Source organism: Mesoplodon bidens (genome assembly GCF_964165515.1).
Source record: "Mesoplodon bidens genome assembly, chromosome: 5".
NCBI lineage: Eukaryota > Metazoa > Chordata > Mammalia > Artiodactyla > Ziphiidae > Mesoplodon > Mesoplodon bidens.
Genome location: NC_138161.1, coordinates 98,935,897 through 98,949,413, shown reverse-complemented (window position 1 = coordinate 98,949,413; position 13,517 = coordinate 98,935,897).

The window sequence follows — 13,517 nt, the reverse complement described above, 5'->3', positions numbered from 1 at the left end:
GGGGAAGAAATAATCTTATTACCTGTTTTGTCTGGATGGCTGGTTTTGAGGTTGTAAACCTGACATGAAATAATAAGACCAAACATAATTATACAGAATATTTTAATAAGTATATCAACATGCAAATGTAGAGAAGAGCCAAAATGATTAAGTGATTTTCTTTAGATTGAATATTTGAATCTTATGTGTAACAAAAAGAAGTGCGTTTTAGTTCTTTCTGTTCCCTGGTATTTTGTATATTATTGAATTATCCAAGATTTGATGGGATTTATCAGTAGGTAGATAGCTCTATAATGCTTGAATTGTACACTCTGAAGTGTGCAATGCAAGAGCTTATTTATATTTCATACTTTTTATACTTTGAGGAAAAAAAGTCAAAGAAAAACTAGTATTTGAGGGAAAAAAAGTGACCAAGTAAAGGATAAATACAAAAAGTAGCCTATGAGACTTGGCTTACACACACAATCATGGGATTCCAGTTATTATGAAGTGCTTCCATACCCTGTGCCCCCAATGGTTTTCTTTGCAAGGGCTTTTGGAACTAAGAAGCTAGTATCTTGGATTAACTGATGCCTGCTAGTGCTTCCTGATTCCTCGCATTCTGTTTCTCACTTTAAAGGAACAGTAAAGACAAGACTGTTGGACCAATATTGCAGTTCTGCTGTGTCATTTCTTATTAAAAAATGAATAGTTTGATTACCCAAATTGGTATATTTAAAGCCTAACACCATTCTAATAAAGGCACCAATTTCTTTTTTTATTAATTAATTAATTAATTTATTTTTGGCTGAGTTGGGTCTTCGTTGCTGCGCACGGGCTCTCTAGTTGCGGCGAGTGGGGGCTACTCTTCCTTGCGGTGTGCGGGCTTATTGTGGTGGCTTCTCTTGTTGCGGAGCACTGACTCTAGGCATGCGGGCTTCAGTAGTTGTGGTTCACGGGCTCTAGAGCTCAGGCTCAGTAGTTGTGGCTCATGGGCTTAGTTGCTCTGCAGCATGTGGGATCTTCCCGGACGAGGGCTCGAACCGATGTCCCCTGCATTGGCAGGCGGATTCTTAACCACTGCGCCGTCAGGGAAGCCCATGAATTTCTTTTCAATACTTGTTTCAAGCTCTTTAATCTCTTTATAAGTTAACTAATAAATCTATTTTCTTCAAACCTCTGTAGTAGTTCTCTAAAAATCACAACAGTTGGTTAGCAAGCTGACTTTTTTATGTGCTCTAAACAAATAATGGTGAACTTTTAATATGTTGAGTGCTTTCATTTTGATAACTGGATCTCCATTTGATATTTTCATTTGTATAACTCACTTGCAGTTTGAAAGTCTTTTACTGCTAGTCCCTGACATATCATAGAAAGTTAATTTTTATTGCATTTTAAAATATCTGGATCATAAAGAACAAGTGATGAAAATAAGTTAAAACTAAAAAAAAAAAAAATTAAGCTAAAACCACCAGTATTTGAGGGTATTATTACTGTGCCCACAGTAACAACTCACCTTTATAAAGCATTTTATGATGTACTGATATTTTATCACCAAGAGAGGTATCAACACTGCTATCCTCATAGAAATTTGAAGGAACTGAAATTATGAGATCAAAACGATCATACTTTGCATAGTTACTGGGACCAAAACTGAAACCAAGGCTTTTCATTCCAAAATTCTCTGCTTTCTAACCATATAATGCTGTCTCCTGAAGTAGCCAGGCCGGGGCAGGGGTAGGGGGATGGGGTGTGTGTGAAGGAGGCAATTTTATTCATCCACAACTTATGTTCTCCTCTTGTTACTGCACCAAACTGTGGTCTGCTTGCCCATTTGCAGTAAAGCCAATCTACTGGTACCAGGTTGTGGTGAAGGAAAGCGCAGCATTTATTGTAAAGTTGCCAATATAAGGAGAATGGGTGGCTCATGCTCTAAGGCCCCAAACTCCCTGAAAGTTCAGCAAAGCATTTTTAAAGGGGAGGTGGGGTGGAGTGTGTCTCAGGGCAAGTGATCAGCCTTGCACAGTTCTCTGATTGGCTGATGGTGAGGCAACAGGGTGGTGTCACAGGGGTTAACATTATCAATCCTCAGGCTCCAGTAGGCCTGGGGGCCATGTGCTCATGATCATCAAGTACTTAACATGTTCCACTTGGTGGGGGCTTTCACATCTGTAAAATAACTCGGGAAATGTGCATCAGATACAATTATCTACTTACTCCAGAGAGAAGCTAAAGCAGAGAATATGGGGAAGGGGTCTGTCCCGGGAAGGCCCCATAGGGTCCTGCTCAGTTACACTCTTACCCATTTTCTGAAAGCCTTCCCTCCTTGGCTGAGTATCTTCTCACTCTTTCAGATCTTCACCCAGAGAACTTAATGGTACCAGGGCCCTAACACTGGCTTGACCAGGGGATCACAGTCATGCTACTGGCCAGATCAGTCACCTTTAAAAACTCAGTGCAACTTAAGGTGTAATTGGAACCTTGCAAATGAAAACTGTTCTATTCAGAATGGGGGTTAACATTAAACTATCCTCCAAACAAACCGATCCTCTGATGGCCTGATTTCTAGAATAAGATTATCCACTGAAACCTCAATAGAAATACCGTGTTTCAACATCAACAAGGAATTTGTTAATTTCCCAGATGAAAATCCCTGGGAATGTGTTAACTTCCCAGCAGTTGGATGATAGATGGAGGTGATGAGGTCCACAATTCTCAGAGATTTATATTCCTTGAAAGGACTTTGGAAACATCTGATATTTGGGAAAATGTACTTTGTAGGTAGATTCAGTGACAGTTTAGTTCTTCTAAGCAGAAGGGTAAAATTTTACCCTCCTCCTGGAGAATTGTGAAGACAGATTAAGGGAAAAGATAGGACTCACCAAGGCCAGTATTTCATTTATAAACACTGAAAGAATTAAAAAGACAATTTCCTTATCAACTCTTTGCTTTTTCAGATGTTTATTCTTGTATATTTTGTACACTTTTATTATTTGCTAATATAATTCTCCTTTCAACAAAAAATCTGACCTGCTTAAAGAGATGTATGAAAAGCATTAAAACCACACAGTGGGATCCACATAGAAGAAAACTTTATGGGCAAAAGTATTTGCTCCTTCCTCCAACAGAACACCATATACATGTGCACAGAAATTTGATTTTGTTATTAAAACAAAAGTGGTTTGATCTCTTAGAGACACTAATAGAACCCACAGAAAAATATATCAATACCTTAATGATGATTTCTTGATTCACAGTGAGAAATGTACCTGTCACAAATCAGAATACTTATATTGATTTGACTAACGTGTTTCTCCTAGTGTGAAAAACACTTGGGGGACTTCCCTGGTGGTGCAGTGGTTAAGAATCTGCCTGCCACGGGCTTGAGCCCAAGAAGATCCCACACGTTGCGGAGCAACTAAGCCTGTGCACCACAACTACTGACCCTGTGCTCTAGAGCCCACGAGCCACAACTACTGAAGCCCACGTGCCTAGAGCCCATGCTCCGCAGCAAGAGAAGCCAGCAATGAGAAGCCTGTGCACCTCAACGAAGAGTAGCCCCCGCTCGCCGCAACTAGAGAAAGCCCGCACACAGCAACGAAGACCCAATGCAGTCAAAACTTAATTAATTAATTTTAGGAAAAAAGAAATAGAGCATTTCCACAGTAATGGAAAGTTCTGTTGGGCGACACTCATATAGACCATGTGAGTCACAACAACTTCTGTCCCTTGTGATTTAAAAAAAACAAAAACTTGGAAGCCAAATTATAATAATGAGACTCCTTGATTAGCAGAGAACCAGATAAAAGCAGTTTGGTGCATGGTAAAAGATCTGACAATTTGATTCATCTCTCTCCACAAAAAGAACTCATACCGTTTGGGGCTACAGAGCCCCAAATGGTTGAAGACAAGCTACCAATTTTCTCCCCTGGAATTTCTATTTTTAAAATTTTCATTTGCTGATCCTTGTTTTTAAAAATATATTCTTCCTTTAGTTTTATTAATACCACCATTAGCCTATTCTCCCTAAGCCTTCTTGATAATAAGAATCACTTGGAGCGCTTGACAAAAATAGTTTTCTGAGGGACTTCCCTGGAGGTCCAATGGTTAAGAATCTGCGCTTCCAATGCAGGGGGCATAGGTTCGACCCCTGGTCAGGGAACTAAGTTCCCACATGCTGCTGTGAAGCCAAGAAAAAAAAAAAAAAAAAGATTTCTAAATAAATTTCTAAGGGAAAGGCCTGGCATTCTGCATAGTTAAAAAAAGGCCCCAGGAAGGTTTGGAAATGACTAGTTAGTTCACTGCAACTCAAAATGTAATGTTCCTACAAGCCACCTGCATATCCTGATTCCACTGGTCAAGAGAGGGCTCGAGATTCTCCTTCCTAACAAGCTCCCAGGCGTCTAAGCTGGGGACCACACTGAATAGCATGCCTCCGTGGTTGTCATAAAGTGCTCCAGGGCCAGCAGGATGGGCAATAGCTGAGAACCTCTTAGAAATGCAAAGTCTCAGCCCCACCCTACACCTACTGAATCAGAAACTCTGGGGATGAGACCCAGCAATCTGTTTTAACAAGGTCTCCAGGTAAGATTTTGATACATCCTAAAATTCAACAACTACAGATCTAAAGTTATGCTTAGTTGCTTCTTACTGCTTCTGATAAGGAAATTATTTCATTTGAGATGAACCTTTGCATGTTTCTAATTTTATTTGTCTTGTGTCCATTTAGACAGTTTAACTCCATTTGGGGTGGTACCTTGCTAGCACCATTGTAAAGTGTTCAGGAAACATTAGCAAGAAAATCATCATGGAGTATTTTGAGGGAATTTGTTCCTTTTTATCCTTTTTTTTTTTTTTTTTTGTCTGCACTGTGCATCATGTGGGATCTTAGTTCCCTGACCAGGGATCGAATCCACGCCCCCTGCATTGGAAACGTGGACAGAGTCTTAATCACCGGACCGCCAGGGAAGTCCCTGTTCCTTGTTATCTTTACATTTAATTTTTAAAGATCACTTAAGAAAGCATTTTGTATTAATACAAGGTAATGGGTAAGATGCCAATACAAATGCCCAAAGGGACCAAATAGCCAGATAACACCTGTAAGTGAAGTGATGGGTTCAGGGAGGAGCTTTGGCCTCAGAAAGCAGCCTCTTCTCAGCTCCACCCAGTCAGTGCCAGGTTGTGCGGGAATGTGGGTCCAGAGTGGGTACAGCAGTGCCAGCTGCTTAAAAGAAGTCAGAAAGCCAACTTTTCACATGAAATCTCTTGATTTTTAAATGGTGGCAAACTATGCAGGTTTGTAAATATTCTGTGTGCCTAACAAGTTAGACTTCTGTTAGTTACTCTACCTTGGAGAGACTAGTCCTAGTCCGGGAGGTGATAGGCTGGCCTTCTCCCTCTCTGTGCATCACTGAGACATATGTCTGTCTCAGAAAGAAGAGAGAGCCAAGCCGAGGTCTATCCCCAGCTCTGGGGGTCCACAGCTGTGAAACCCCAGCTGAAACCATGTACCATTATCCTGTGAAAGGCCAGTCAATCCTTCCCTTTAAGTAGCTCTGAGCAGCCAAGGGCTAGTGTTCATGGAACTATTTGGAACATTCTAAATTGGGAAACGGACAGTTTTACATTGTGTAATCCATCTGGAAGCAAACAATACCTAATAGGATAGTGGTTCTAGGGGCAGATTCAGATTTTGTGGGTCCTGAAGATTATACCATTTGGGGCGACTCTAAGAAAAAATGTGAAATTATGAATACAAAATTAGTTATGAAAGTACACAGAGGTCTTAACCAAAGGTGGGAAAATGTTTACTTTTGCAAATTTTACAGAAAGCAAATGTCCAGGCCCTGGAGCTTCCCAAGTGTCCTGGCACATCCCTCTCTGTCCTGGTGACCACTGGGGTGCAGGTAGGGGTTGGGATCAGGACTACAGGTGTTCTGGGGTGCTGCTGATGTTCTGTTTCTTAACCTTGGTGGGGATTCATTTTACAACAATTTATTAAGCTGTGCACTTATGTTTTTTGCACTCTTATGCATATTTCATAATTTAAAAAATCATTTGACCCTTTTCTAAGTCAGCAAAAATACTAATTTCAGGGACTTCCATGGCAGTCCAGTGGTTAGGACTCCGAGCTTCCACTGCAAGGGACATGGGTTCTATCCCTGGTCAGGAACTAAGATCCCACATGCTGCATGGCGTGGCCAAAAAACAAACAAAAAAAACTCATTTCATTGGGAAGTAGATCATCAACAAATATTTGTTGAATGAATGAACAATGAATGAGTGTTTTCAAATCTATTCAGCCAATATATGTCAAGGGCCTAAATGTGTAAGGATCCCTGCTAGGTATTGTGTTATTAAATACTTTATAGTATTTAATATTTAAGTAAAAAGTAAAATTTAATAAAAAAAATAAAATAATTATATTTTATTTTATTTCACCATTTAAAAAAGGTTAATCTGACTCTTTCACTATTGTTTTATATATAAATAACTAAAAATATAAAATATAAATATTATTTTATGTATATATATAAGCTGGATACACATTTTAAAAATTTTTTAAATATTTATTTATTTATCTATTTATTTATTTATTTTGGCTGCACCAGGTCTTAATTGCGGCACACGGGATCTTCACTGCAGCATGTGGGATCTTTAGTTGCGGCATACGGGCTTCTTAGCTGTGGCATGCGGACTCTTAGTAGTCGCAGCCCATATGTGGGATCTAGTTCCCCAACCAGGGATTGAACCCAGGCCCCCTGCATTGGGAGTGCGGAGTCTTACCCACTGGACCACCAGGGAAGTCCCTAAGCTGGATATACACTTTAGACATTTTTTTTTTTTTTTTTTTTTTTTTTTTTTTTTTTTGCGGTACGTGGGCATCTCACTGTTGTGGCCTCTCCCGTTGGGGAGCACAGGCTCCGGACGCGCAAGGCTCAGTGGCCATGGCTCACGGGCCTAGCCGCTCCGCGGCATGTGGGATCTTCCTGGACCGGGGCACGAACCCGTGTCCTCTGCATCGGCAGGCGGACTGTCAACCACTGCGCCACCAAGGAAGCCCTGGATATACACTTTAAAAAGAAGAAAATATATTTAAATTTAATACCATTTTTAGCTTTAAATTTTTAAAATTTACAATCATACAATTTTTAAAAACGTTAGGTAGAGAGAACAGAAAAACAAAAGAAATTGTTATTTATTTAGCATATTCTAAAGGCCAGACATATAATATTTTTAAAATCATGCATAATTCCACCACACTAACATAACCACTATTATTACTTTATTGTATTTCCTTTCGGTCTTCTAGTTACAGGTACACTTTTTACATAGTTAAAATCATAATGTTCATAAAATTTCAATCCTGATTGTTTTTACCTAACACATCATAAGCATTTTCCATGTTGCTACATGGTCTTCATAATCCTAATTTTAAAAACGTCATAATTATTCCTTAGTTATTCCTGGTAATTGAACAGAATATAATTTATATATCCATTTTCCTAATCTTAGACATTCAGATTATTTTAAGTTTTTGCTATTATAAAATGAAGCAGCACTTATTTTGATGTACAAAGCTTTCTTTTTTCCTATTAGGATTATATGCTAAAGATACACATCCCTCATTTTTTTCCCTATAAACCCATATATTTTATTTGTCCACTCTAAAAAGGAACTAGTATTGGGGTGGAAGTGAGAGAGGGAAACAGATGGGGAGATGATACAAAAAGGAAAGTCCCTCGTGCATAGATATTCAAAACTATTTACCTTGATTTAATCCAAGACAAACCTTCCATTTTTGTATTAAAATTCATAGAATGCATCTTTCTCCTATCAGGGATATTCTCTTACTTTTATTTGGTGGCCGTCGATAGTATGCCAAAACTGACAGATTCTCCCTAGAGACTCAGTTTCTCAGGTTGTCAGAAATTGTGATAGCTATCAAGAGATTTTTAGTAGCCAGATGTTTCAGATTTGCAACTGCCCATGTTATATATGACATTTTCATTTCAATTTAATTCAAGAAATTGAGGATCTATATTGTCCCTACTTCCTGTACCAAAAATCTGAACAGGTACTGTGAGGATTTTTTTTCTGATTTGTGAATGTAGTTACATGGAAAGTCATAAAAAGCTCTTTTATTATGCATTTAATTAATTACCTTTACTTTGAAATCTGGGCATAAGTATCAGCAAAGCGCTCAGAAGCAGGCATAAACAAAACACAGTCCCTCTGCTCAAGGAGTTTATAATTTACTAGGAAATCAAGAACATAAACCTGAGTTAATTAACTTTCTAAGTAAAGTTTATGTTCTTAAGAAATGTGTAGACACTCCAGGGAAATGTAGACACAAAACGGATACTTGAAGATATTAAGGAATTATTGTTAATTTTTTAGATGAGTTACTGGTATTGTGGGGTTTGTTTGTTTTTTTTTTCCTAAAGAAGAGATACTGAAATACAAATGAAATGTTTTAATAATATCTGAGATTTGCGTCAAAATGATGCAGGTCATGGGAATGAGTGGGGTATGGATGAGAGAAGGCTGGCCTTGAGATGAAATTGTAGAAGTTGGGTGATGGGTATACGGGAGTTAATTATACCATTTGGTGTACTTTGTATATGTTTGAGAACATTTAGAGTGAAAAATTATTATACCTTATTTAGTCTTCCTTCTATTGTGATATCAAAACACTAAATATGACTGGAGCCTCAATGATCCATCACACCATTTGGAACCCTCTCCACCTTTACCCCTGGCCAGCCTGCTTGCACTTTCCTCCTGGACCTTTACCAGACCCCTATGGTTGGGTCTCAGTAGAGGCATCTACCTGGAAGGGAGTTGACAAAGCAGCTTGGTTAGTGAGAAAGTTGACTCCTGCCTGAACTTTAAAATCTATGTTTATTTGGGAATAAAACAGAAATGATTCATCTTATGAGTTTCCTCAGGGCCAGTGAAATCCTGAATTCTCTTGGGTGAGTTTATTCATTCTGAGCTCTAATTGAAACCACAACATGGAAACTGGTTGGCTCTTCTCTTATATACTATGTCTATTAGAAGCAGTAACATCTGCCAGCATCTCAATTCCTGCTTTCCTTGGCATTGGGTTGAATTAATCAATAGAGTATATAACTAACACACACAAAAAATCCAAATTAAAAATCTTCCCGCAAAACAAATGTAAAATTACAAAATAAAATCTTAATTTTCTGCAGTTTTTCAAGTTAGGTGAAAATGATTCATTTTTCTTTTGATTTGAATTGTTTTGAATTAAAATTGAAATTGGTAATATAAACCTGGTACACTCTCAGAAACTACTGATATTCCTTTTCTTGTATTCCCTCTTTGTTGACATTGTTCCCCTTAATTCATTGAATTACATCACTGTAATCATTCAAGTCACTGTTACTAAATAGAAAATCTGATGCCACTATTATTTGATTTTAGATTCATACTATACACGATGATCCCATCAATGAGAAGTGAGTAAATTCTTAATATTTTGAAAGGTCAGTTTACAATATCTATTCTAATATCTATTACTATCTAGTTTAGTGGTTCCCAAGCTCTTTACCCTTTTAGATTCTCCTTAATTATTTCTATCAACAAGGACTTTCGGTATTAAAACAATTTTCTCCTAAACAAATAACCACATGTATTTGTTAAGAAGTCATCAAGTAATTTCTCCACTTAAAAAAAAATTATTTTTTTTATTTGGTTGCGTCGGGTGTTAGTTGCAGCAGGCGGGCTCCTTAGTTGCGGCATGTGGGCTCCTTAGATGTGGCTCGCTGGTTCCTTAGTTGCAGCTCACGGGCTCCTTAGTTGCAGCAGGTAGACTCCTTAGTTGAGGCTCGCTGACTCCTTAGTTGCAGCTCACCGGCTCCTTAATTGTGGCTTGCCAGCTCCTTAGTCATGGCATGCGAACTCTTAGTTGCAGCATGCATGTGGGATCGAGTTCCCGGACCAGGGATCGAACCCGGGCCCCCAGCATTGGGAGCACAGAGTCTTAACCACTGCGCCTCCAGGGAAGTCCCTCCACTTTTTTTTAAGTAATGAAAGAACACATGCAGCTCATAATGAGCTTGGAGTAACGTGTATTACTACCCCGAACTAAAACAGTCCCAGCTAAAAGGAAAGAATTTCAATCTTTTTAGCAGTAGAAAGCTTTTCTTTAGCTAAGCCATTTCTGTTAGACTTTTTTACATATTGAAAATGGTCTGTGATCCTTATTGCCACCTTTCCAAACAGTAGTTGGGGTAATAGCTCTAATTAATAAAATTATATCATTCAAGGCTCCTATAAAAGAAACTTGGTAGCAAAAAAATAATGTATATTCTTGCAGATGATTTTTCTCCTTCTCATTGATAAGCATTATTACACATAAAATTGCATGAGCTAGTAAATAATTTTTTACTAGTATCCTTTCTCCCATTCTTTCTTTTCTGTGTTCTCTTGCTATAAGACCAATGTCCCTGGCTGTTGCCAGAGAGAAGAGGCATCCCAAAGCTTACAAGTGGACATGTGCCAGCCAGCCAGGCAAGTAGTGAAACAAGTGGTTTATATTGAAGCCCTTCATGTTCTTGCCATAGTTGAGGTATAGTTGATTTATAATATTATATTAGTCTCAGGTGTACAACATAGTGATTCAAAGTTTTTATAGATTATACTCCATTTAAATTATTATAAAATATTGGCTATATTGGCTATGTTCCCTGTGCTATATCCTTGTAGCTTATTTATTTTATACACAGTAGTTTGTACCTCTTAATCCCCTGCCCCTATATTGCCCCTCCCCCTCTTCCCTCTCCCCACTGGTAACCACTAGTTTGTTCTCTGTATCTGTGAGTCTGTTTCTATTTTGTTATATTCATTCATTTGTTTTATTTTTTGTTTTTGTTTTTGTTTGCGGTACACGGGCCTCTCACTGCTGCGGCCTCTCTCGCCGTGGAGCACAGGCTCCAGATGCGCAGGCCCAGCGGCCATGGCTCACGGGCCCAGCCGCTCCGCGGCATGTGGAATCCTCCCGGACTGGGGCACGAACCCGTGTCCCCTGCATCGGCAGGCAGACTCTCAACCACTGCACCACCAGGGAAGCCCCATTTGTTTTATTTTTTAGATTCCACATATAAGTGATAACATACAGTATTTGTCTTTCTCTGTCTGACTTATTTCACTAAGCATAATACCCTCCGGGTCTATCCATGTTGTTGCAAATGCAAAATTTCATTCTTTGTTATGGCTGAGTAGTATTCCATCGTGTGTGTGTGTGTGTGTATGTATACAGACTCTTGCATCTTCTTTATCCATTCATCTGCTGATGGACACTTAGGTTGCTTCCATATCTTGGCTATTGTAAATAACACTGCTGTGAACATTGGGGTGCATGTACCTTTTGGAATTAATGTGTTTTTTTTCTTTTGCTATATACCCAGGAGTGGAATTGCTGGATCATGTGGTAGTTTTATGTTTAGTTTTTTGAGGAGCCTCCATACTGTTTTCTACCATGGCTGTACCAATTTATAGTCCCATCAACAGTGTAGAAGTGTTCCCTTTTTTCCACATCCTCACCAACATTTATTTGTGGTCTTTTCTTGTCTAATTGACTTTTCACACAATACTCTGAGGTAGGTATTTTGGAGATAAAGGAACTGGGGCTCATATTAAGAAATATGCCAACATCACCACCAAAATAAGCAGTAGACTCTTGTTCAAGCGAAGATCCAAGTAACTCGAAGCCCACGCTCTCCTGCTACACACAGCCTTGTGCCCATAGTCCTGTTGGGTTTCCTAGATGCAGGACTTGTAGAACCTTCCCAAAGACCCTTTCTTCAACTCTCATAGCTTCCACATTGCCTGATCCTAAGTTCCTGGGGTGGGTGGGCAGTGATGCCGGGACTATTTGGTTCTTTCTTTATATTCCTAGTATTTCACACTGCGGTTGACACATAGGTGTTCAATGAATGTTGAAATAAATGACTGAATGAGAACAATTATACTTCCTAGAATTTTGAGTAAAGCTCAGATTTGAAGTTGGAAGGGAACCAAGAATTTATCTAATCCAAATTTGCCATTCTGAGGAATTGTGGTTCTGAGGAGACAGGTATAATTTGCCCAGTCATATGGAGACAGACTAGAACACCAATGTCTTAGTCTTTGACTTTTTCATGTAACCCTTTGAAATTTTCATGATATAGGCCTATTTCAAGTGTTTAAAGTTGATGCCACTTCTCAGTTTCTAAGTTAAATAAGAGAAATACAAATGTAAAAAAAAAAAGGAATCTGAACTTCATATAATGTAAAGAAAATATTCCAACTTTAGTACCTTCATAACTGACAATATTATTCATTATTTCTTTTGAGAAATCATCCATCTGAAAGACTGGAATCAAATCTTAGGCACTTCTCAGCCACAAGATCAACCAAACACATGAAACATCTGGCTCTGGGGGAAGTGGACTAAGAACCTGGGCTCTTCACCCAAGGTATGTGGCCCTGTCACATCTGTCCAGCCTGAGCCAGGTGTTCTCTTACACATTTCACAGCTATGTTGTTACTCTGTAGCACTGTATCCTATCGATCAGGAATGAAAATAATCTCTTCCTCTCTCCTAACCCCTCCCTCTGGCTGTTCTTTCCAGCCAGACCTGATCTGCAAATTATGCTGTCACCAACACCTCCCTAGAGCTCACCCGTCAGGCCTGACCCTGGACCTTCATGCTTGCTTCCCCTCCACTCAACCGTTAACCCCCTCACCCTTCTTCCAGGTCAGACTACCAACAAAATCAAGGGACCTCTTCAAGTTCTCTAAAATTCATTATTTTTTGTTTCAAAGTGGTCATCTGTAGCCACATTTTCCTTTCTTTCACTTGTGGTCAATTAAGGGTGGCCAGGTCACATTTCATCTATAAAGAGCTTTGCCCTGTCATCTCTTTTCCCAAATGTCCTGAAGGGTGTTTCCAGGTCTCCCACAACAGATTAACCCATTTGGGTTTCATCTTTAGATTCCTTCATTGACTTCCTCTTTCTGTATATTTATTTTCAAAATGATAATCTCACATTAACATTTTTTAATTGTTTTTTTCTCTTTCACAGTGCTGTAGGGCTAAACTGACCTTGATATTAACCTTTTTAGTTTTACCATATTTGTACAGAAACTCTCTCTTTCACCAAACTCTTCTCGTCTCCAATCCCAAATAATTTCTTTGAAAAGAGTGACATATCTTGAAGGAAATAGAAAAAATGGTATTTACTTAGTGTGTAGCCCTGAGGGAAACACCTCAGAACTCTAAAGGGCTTGTGAAATGCATTTCAGTGTTTAATATGTCTACTTTTGATTGAAAAATGCAGAAATTACATTTAATAGGATGACATGTTCAGGGTCAGGCAGATTATTGGTGCTTGGTAGACATTTATTAATGCGTATAGGTGATTTTCCTAGTTTGCTATACACACTGAAAACATTTATCCCAGATATAGATGCGTATTTAAAGAATAATTCTTGGGACTTCCCTGGCGGTCCAGTGGTTAAGACTCCGT